Source organism: Chelonus insularis, unplaced genomic scaffold (genome assembly GCF_013357705.1).
Source record: "Chelonus insularis isolate UGA/USDA-ARS -01 unplaced genomic scaffold, ASM1335770v1 contig_17_pilon, whole genome shotgun sequence".
Lineage (NCBI taxonomy): Eukaryota > Metazoa > Arthropoda > Insecta > Hymenoptera > Braconidae > Chelonus > Chelonus insularis.
Window position 1 is genome coordinate 1,204,525 of NW_023276415.1, and position 8,142 is coordinate 1,212,666.

The window sequence follows — 8,142 nt, forward strand, 5'->3', positions numbered from 1 at the left end:
AAGGCTGTGGAGGGGAGGCAGGCCGAACCCGGAAAGAGGAAATTACCGGTGGCAGGGACCTCCAAGGTGGTACCCCCTCCGAGAGGAAAGAGGAGGCGGGCGGAAACGCACGCAGCCTCTACCTCGAAGGAGAAGGGAGCACCAGGAGGGCCCACCAACCCTCCACCTCCGAGGGAGCCATCACAGGAGCTTGAGAAAGCGAACTGTGAAGAAGGCAAACCTCGGACCAGTGGACGGGCTACGCCAACTCCTGGGGCACGGGGGAGACCCACGAAGAACCAGGAGTTGGCAAGGGTGGGGAGGGTCCTGTCTCAGATCAGGCTGACCGACATGGTAAAGCCTGGAGCAGAACCTACGGGTAACCCTCCTACGGGAGAGGGCGCAAGAAGGGACGGCGACATGGCTGGCCCTTCTACGCAGGATTAACCTTCCTCCTACGCTCCCGCATCCCAATCCTATTCCCAACACGCGAAATCAAACGGCGCCGGAATCCCTGTGATATCGGGGCTGTTAAAGATTTCGCAGATTAACTTGCATCACTGCTACACGGCCGCGGCACTACATTGTCGAGACCTAGCGGTGAAGCACACAGATGTTTCCCTGATCCAAGAACCTTATTGTAGGGAGGGAGAGGTCTTGAAGGGAGACGCCAAAGGCGGATCCTTCATAAGCGGTAAAGGTGATAGGGACCCTAGGGCATGCGTTTTCGTGAGACGAGAACTAAACCCTGTGGGGCTCAGCCAATACTGCACAAGGGATCTGGCGGCAGTACAGGTGAAAATAGAGCTGGGAGGGGAGCCGATCAAAGTCGTTATCGGCTCGGCATACCTTCCTTATGACTCTGATGAACTACCACCCACTGAGGAGGTCAAACGACTCGTGGAGTACTGCCGAAGGACGAACTGCGAGCTCATATTAGGATGTGATGCTAACGCTCATCACACCTTTTGGGGCAGCAGCGACACTAACGAGAGAGGGGCTAGCCTGCTGGAATACCTCACTCGGCACGGCCTAGAAGTCCTGAATAGAGGGCACAAACCTACGTTTGTTACCTCGGTCAGGCAGGAGGTCATCGACATAACTGTCGCCACGGCGAAAATCTATGATTTCGTCAGGAAGTGGGAGGTGGACGAGGAGGAAACTCTGTCGGACCACCGGCGCATTAACCTCACCCTGACAGGGGAAGTGGGCAACGTGGTACCGCAACTCCGTAGGGACCCAAGAAGCGCTGACTGGGGCCTGTTCAAGCAGGAACTAGAAAGACTCATGGGGGAACCCGGAACGGAAGGGCGTGTAGGGTCTCCGGCCGGCCTCGATGAGGCAGTGCTGGACCTACAAGACGCTATTGCAGGGGCCTATAGTTGCTCATGCCCAGCCAGGGTGATGCAGGAGTGCAGGAGGGTCTCATGGTGGAACAGGGAGCTTGAAAAGGCTCGTAGGGAAACCAGGAGACTCTTCAACAGGGCAAAAAAGCTCAAGACGGATCAGATGTGGACTGAATTTAAAACCTCACGGAGAAGATTCAGGTCTATGATCAAGTCAGTAAGGAGGCAAGCCTGGAGAAGCTTTTGCGAGAGACTGGAGGCCCTACCTGAGGTAGCCAGAATCCGCAAGCTGATCACCCCCGGCAGGAACGTGGCGCTCCGAGGCCTAGAATCTCCGGAGGGAGAGATGGTCGACGACCATCAAGGCATACTGAAGCTCCTCATTAAAACGCATTTTCCGGGATCGACCCCGGTGCAAGAAACCACAAGCGAGGCTGACAGACCAGGCGGGCTCGTAAGGGCCGACTGGGAAACCGCCAGGCGGGTGGTGACCTATGATCGGGTAAAATGGGCAGTCGGTACCTTTGATCGCTACAAGAGTCCAGGCACGGACGGAATCTATCCGGTTCTGCTGCAAATGGGCGGGGAGCGACTATGGCGCAGACTGGTACATATTTACCGATCTTGCCTTGCCATGGGTTACATACCTAAAGCTTGGCGGACGGTCAGGGTGGTATTCATACCCAAAATGGGGAAGGACCGCTATGACCAAGCAAAGGCCTACAGGCCCATAAGTCTAACCTCCTTCGTCCTAAAAACGCTGGAGCGGCTTGTGGACTGTTACCTTAAAGAGAGCGCATTGTGCACCAGGCCCTTGTGCTCAGCACAACACGCCTACCAAAGTGGCAAGTCTGTAGAGACTGCCCTCCATGACCTCGTAGGAGGCCTGGAGAGAGCCCTGGAGACAGGCAGGTCGGCAATTGGGGTCTTTTTAGACATCGAAGGGGCGTTTGATAACACACCCTTCAAAACTATGGGTGAGGCAGTTCAGAACTTCGGAGCAGACGTCACGCTTGCACGATGGATCATGAACTTGCTCGCCAGTAGAACGGCCATCGCCTATTTAGGAGGTACAGAGGTTCGAGCTGCAGTGGCCAGGGGCTGCCCGCAGGGAGGTGTCCTATCTCCCCTGCTGTGGACCCTGGTGGTGGACGAACTTCTTACGAACCTGAAAAAGGCGGGCTTCAGCGTTCAAGGCTACGCTGATGACGTGGCCATCACGGTCACAGGCGACGATTTGGGTAGTCTGTCGCTCAGAATGCAGACGGCCCTCAACGTCGTTGAGAGATGGTGCCAGGTTCGAGGGCTCAGGGTTAACCCGAGCAAAACTGAACTGGTTCTGTTCACAAGAGGAAGGAGGACTGAGTTCAGGCCTCCCTCCATCTTTGGCAAACAGCTGAAATGTTCGGAAACAGTGTGCTACCTTGGAGTAACCTTAGATAGGAAGCTCCACTGGAGGGCACATGTGGACAAACAGGTCAAGAAGGCCACGGCTACCTTCTGGACCTGCAGAAGAATGTTCAGCGCTACATGGGGACTGAAGCCGAAAACAATAAAATGGCTGTACACAGCTGTTGTCATTCCCCAACTAACCTACGCCTCCATAGTATGGTGGACCTCCGTCAGGAGGAACGCCTGCAGGAAGCAACTAAATAAAGTCTATAGAGCGGCACTGCTAGGTATAACGGGAGCCCTGAGGACGACCCCAACCCTAGCTATGGGCTGCCTACTGAGCATCCCTCCGCCGGAACTGATGGTGGAGGTGCTAGCGAAGAGGGCGGCCATCCGCTTGAGGAGCCATAGACAGTGGACGAGCTTTCGAGCTGGGCATGCGGCGATTCTGGGCCCGGAGGACCCTACGGGACTCAGTGGCAAAAAGGTCGATCGCTGCCCCAGGAAGCTAGAATTCTCACCCGGATACGAAGTCATCTTCATGGACAGACGGACCTGGCTGGAGGAAGGCGAGGAATCGCTTACTCCCAAGGGGCCTGTCTGGTACGTGGATGGGGCGAAGTGTAAGGGGGGAGAGGCCGGAGCCGGAATCTGGTGCGGGGGACCACGGGTGGAGAAATCCTACACCCTGGGCCAGGACGCTTCCGTGTTCCAGGCAGAGGTGTACGCAATCCTGTTATGCGCTATGCATATAACCAAAAGAGATTGCACTGGGCAGCATATCTATATCTGCAGTGACAGCTATGCTGCCTTAACGGCTCTTTCGCAAGTGGCTACCTGTTCAAAACTCGTGGACCACTGCAGAAGGGTACTAAAACAAGCGGCATGCCGCAACAAACTGAAGCTGCTAAAGGTACCAAGTCACTGCGGTATACGCGGCAACACCGAAGCTGACAGGCTGGCCCGTATTGGCGCCAGCGGCGGAGGTGACAGGGGCCCAGTGGAGATAAACGCTCCCGGGGAACTTGTAAAGGCGCTGGGGGACAAGTGGCTGCACAAAAGATTCACCAGCTACTGGGCGGAGACCTCGGGGATGAGGCACACCAGAGCGTTCATCAGGAAACCCACAACTCAAGTGAGTAGGGACCTGATCGGACTGGATAAAAGAAGGCTAAGAGTGGCCGTGGGCACCGTCACAGGGCACTGGCTAACTCGACGCCATATGAAGATGCTGGGACGCGGAGAGGAATCCGCGTGCCGGTGGTGTGGTGAGGAGGAAGAGACGCCTCTCCACATGATAAGGGAATGCTCGGGGCTAAGGGAACCCAGGCAGCGCCTGTTAGGGAACCTTGAGACCGACGCACCCATCCTTGAGACGGTCGGGACGGACAGGCTTCTGCAATTTTGCTACGAGGCCGGGCTGTACCAACCCACCTAAGACCGCCTTTACCACAAGCTTGGACCCAGTACAATGGCCCCGTGGCTAAGTGCAGGGGAGGCGGGGCAGATTAATGGGGAAAAGATAACTCTTATACCAGAATAATACTCATTTCATGATGAAGAGGTTAAATATTAAATACATAATTAAAATGAATAATGCTGAATTTTAAATACAAATATTCGTACAAATATTAAAAATGTTTAAAAATATATTCGTTGTTTTCATTATTCATTTATCTGTATAAAAATATCAATATGTTTCATACTCACTTTTATACTGAAGTCAATAAATAAACAGTAATCCTTCAATTAAATGATTACAATAATAGTCAAATTTGAAATTCACTCAAATAAACAAAATCCAGTACACACAAGTTGAACTTTCCACGTGGTCAATTTAACTTTACGTATGTAGATAACTACACTCTAATACTTAATGTACAACGCGTCACATTTACAATTACAAATGTACTGCTACTATAACGTGTTGGTGACGTGAACTCACAAAATTATACCTATCCAAAAAGCGTCCAACGCGCACATAATACAGTCAGAAATAGTCGATGTATTAGTGTATACGTGTACACAGGCTACTGCGCGTGCGCTAGTCTGGCTCTCCATAGCTATAGATATACTATTATCATTAGCATGTCGGTGACGCGAACCGAGGATTTTACCCTCTACCAAAACGCTCAACGCGCCTAAAGAAGTTTTCACTTCAAAAAGCAGTAAGGCCCGAGGATGAAGTAGAGGGGAATCTGTTGAGGAGACGTTCTGCAGACTGATTGGTTGAACAGGATGGTGCTGAAGAATTACCTGCCATAAGCTGCCAATTGTTGATGGTTTTTTTTTTATTGTGTTGGAAAATCGTCGGAAATTCTTCTACATCTTAGGTGAGCTCCCTCCATACGAGGGTGATAGTTTGGTCACCAACATGTGGAACAGCTCATGGGAAAAGTTTTGAACGGCTGGATAAACTCGTCAGTTTTTCTAGTGCAGACCAAATGAGTCTAATGGCAAAGGTTCATCTAAAAAAAAATTCCTTCAGAATTAAAAATTAATTCAATTGATTTTTCTTATTCTTCTGGTTCCCCTAAACCGAAACTTTTACTCAAAGGAGAAATTAATGGTAAAAAATGTATCATGATTGTTGATACTGCTGCTGATACTACGGTTGCTAATTCTTTTTTATTTAAAGGAAGGTAACTGTTTCGAATGATTGTTCTGTTTCTTATTCTGTTTTTACAGAATATTACATTTTAGGTAATAAATTGAATTTTGATTTTATCGAGACTGTAGAAATTGAAATTTCCAATATTAAGGTTAATTTAGAGGTTGTTTTTGCTGAAATTGAAGAAAAATGTGTTCTAGGATTAGATTCCTTAATCAAGTCTGATTTATTCACTAAATTCAAAGATCTTCTTCATAAAAAATTTTCAAAAGGTAATAAAGTTGTCTCACTTAATAGAATTTATTCTTCTTTGGATGAGCTTCCAGAATTTGTTCTCGATTTGTTCAAAAGATCTTCTAAATTTTTGGATGACAATGATAAACTTCGTTTCAAAGGACTACAGTAGGGCCTCAGTAATCCGGACTTATCCACTGTTTATCTTATGTATGGTTACTTTTAATTATGTAGGTACATACATATTTTGTAAAACTGATTAAAGAAACTTAGGTTAAACATGTGTTTTATTGCCATTAAATATTGTATACTATAATCCGGAAAGGGTCTTGTTTTTGCCTCTCTGGATTACCGAGGCTCTACTGTATTATTGAAGAATATAGATATTTGTGCGAAAAATTCTTTTGATTTAGAAAAGTGCAAAATTTTACAAAACATAATAAAAGTTGGAAATGCACTTTCTATTAAATGGGCTCCTCGTCGTATTCCTTTATATTGAAGGGATAAAGGTGTTTCAGTTATGGAGGAAATGAAACAACAGAATGCAATAGAAAATTGAAATGGTCCTTGGGCTTCTTCTGTTGTTCTTGTTCCAAAAAAAAAAGTGATGAAATTAGATTTTGTGTTGACTATCGTAAATTGAACAATGTCACAGTTAAGGATTCAACACCATATCCACATCAAGAAGACATATTGAATATGGTTCTTAGTGCTCAATGGTTTTCTACACCCGGAAAAAGTTAGCAAAGAACTTAATCTTAAACAATATCGTTGTTAGTAACTAACTTTTCTATCAAATTTTGGTGCCAAAAAATTGCTCCTGAATTGCTCTACCCAAATCAATTGTTACGTCCCCGTAACAGAACGGTCTCTTTTTTGAGTCAAGACACAATCGCCTTCTACTCCACTCGGGTGCAGTGACCTCGCACAGTTTATTTTAGATGGAAAATTAAAGAAATAGGTAAGGTAATCAGTGCTGGCAAACCACTATGGTGCAACAAATGAAGAAGAGAGTTGTTCCTTTTTATTACAGATAATCTTTATTAGCCTTCACTCACTTTAGTTGAAAAGAAATTGTTTTACAAGGGTGAAATTGATAGGTAGCAGAAAGTTGAAGCGCTGTTCAGCAGGTCGGTGCGTAGCAGGTTGTAGTGCTGCCTGAAGATACTCGGCTAGGCTCCCTGGTTGGTTGATTTACAGCCGCTTGGGCTCTCTCGCCGAACCGCACCTCTCTCTCTTGCTCGTAGACTTCGACTTCGCTCGTTTGCTCACGTATATATATTTTCTCAAAGATTTCTCTTCACAAAATCTTTCCCGACGAGTTGAGAAAAATTATTTTATTATTTTAAAGAAGAAAAAAAAAATATTTTTTTGGTCGAGTTGAGTTTTTTTAAAAATATACTTGTTTGAGTAAATAGAAGAATTATTATCTTCAAGAAGAAAATTCTAAAGGAATTGTTTCTCTTGAATAATTATAAACTGAAGGAAATTTTTAATGTTACTGAGAATAAATCTCTCTTAAAAATCAAATCTGAGTTTAAAATATGAAGTAGACTACAGTTCAAAAATTTGCACCAAGCCCGGCGAAAATTCAGCAGAGACTGAAGTTCCTTGAGAAAATCTGGACTATTTATCCAGGGTTCCAACCCCTCTGAAAAGCTGGAGATGGTAGCTTTAATGTTCTTTCTGCCAATCCGGTAAATTTGAATATCCATATTTCCTTCGGTCAGGCTATCCACGTGCGGGCCTCTTGAACTGCCTTTACGCCCGCTTTCTCTTCTTTCCTTCACCTGTCTGTCCACCTAGCGTCCTTGAGTTGGCCCTTGGTGCCTTCAAGTCTGACTTCACTCATTGATTTTTCTTTACCTGACTTTCCTCTGCATACTGTCCCTTTTCCTTTTTAAAATTTTATATTCTATTTTGTTTTAACAAAAATGTTGTGTACTCTGGTACATAACAAATCTCCCTGCTTTTGGATGAGTGCTAGTGACCCAATGGTTACTACGCGAGTCCATCTTCCCCATTGAAAATTCTTTCTGCTACCCTTACAAAGTATTAATTTAAATATTAAGCTTAGTCTATGTGTATTTGGTGTTAGTAGTTTACTGTGAAAAAAAAAAATTTGAGTCGTGGTGATTTGTTTTATATAGTTTTGTATATTTTTTTTTTGCTCACACCAAGATTACAAACATTTAACATATATTTAAATTGCAATACATATAATGACTTCATGCAAAAAGATTGTTACAATAACTGATTAATTAATAGTCATGCCATACATTTTCTTTGTATAATTAGCACACATACATTTAATACACATACATATTTAAAAAAAATTTTTTTTTTATGTTACACTGAACACTCACTAAAAATAACGAAGTGTCTAAATGTACAGAAGAACTTGAATGACGTAGGCTCGCGTGAATCACGATAACTGAATTAAAACGAATGCCGTCATCCACGCTACATGATCCATATCGTCATTGACGCGATATCGTTATTCACGCAATATCGTCACTAACGCAATATCGTCATTCACGCTACATTATCTATATAGTCATTGACGCGATATCGTTATTC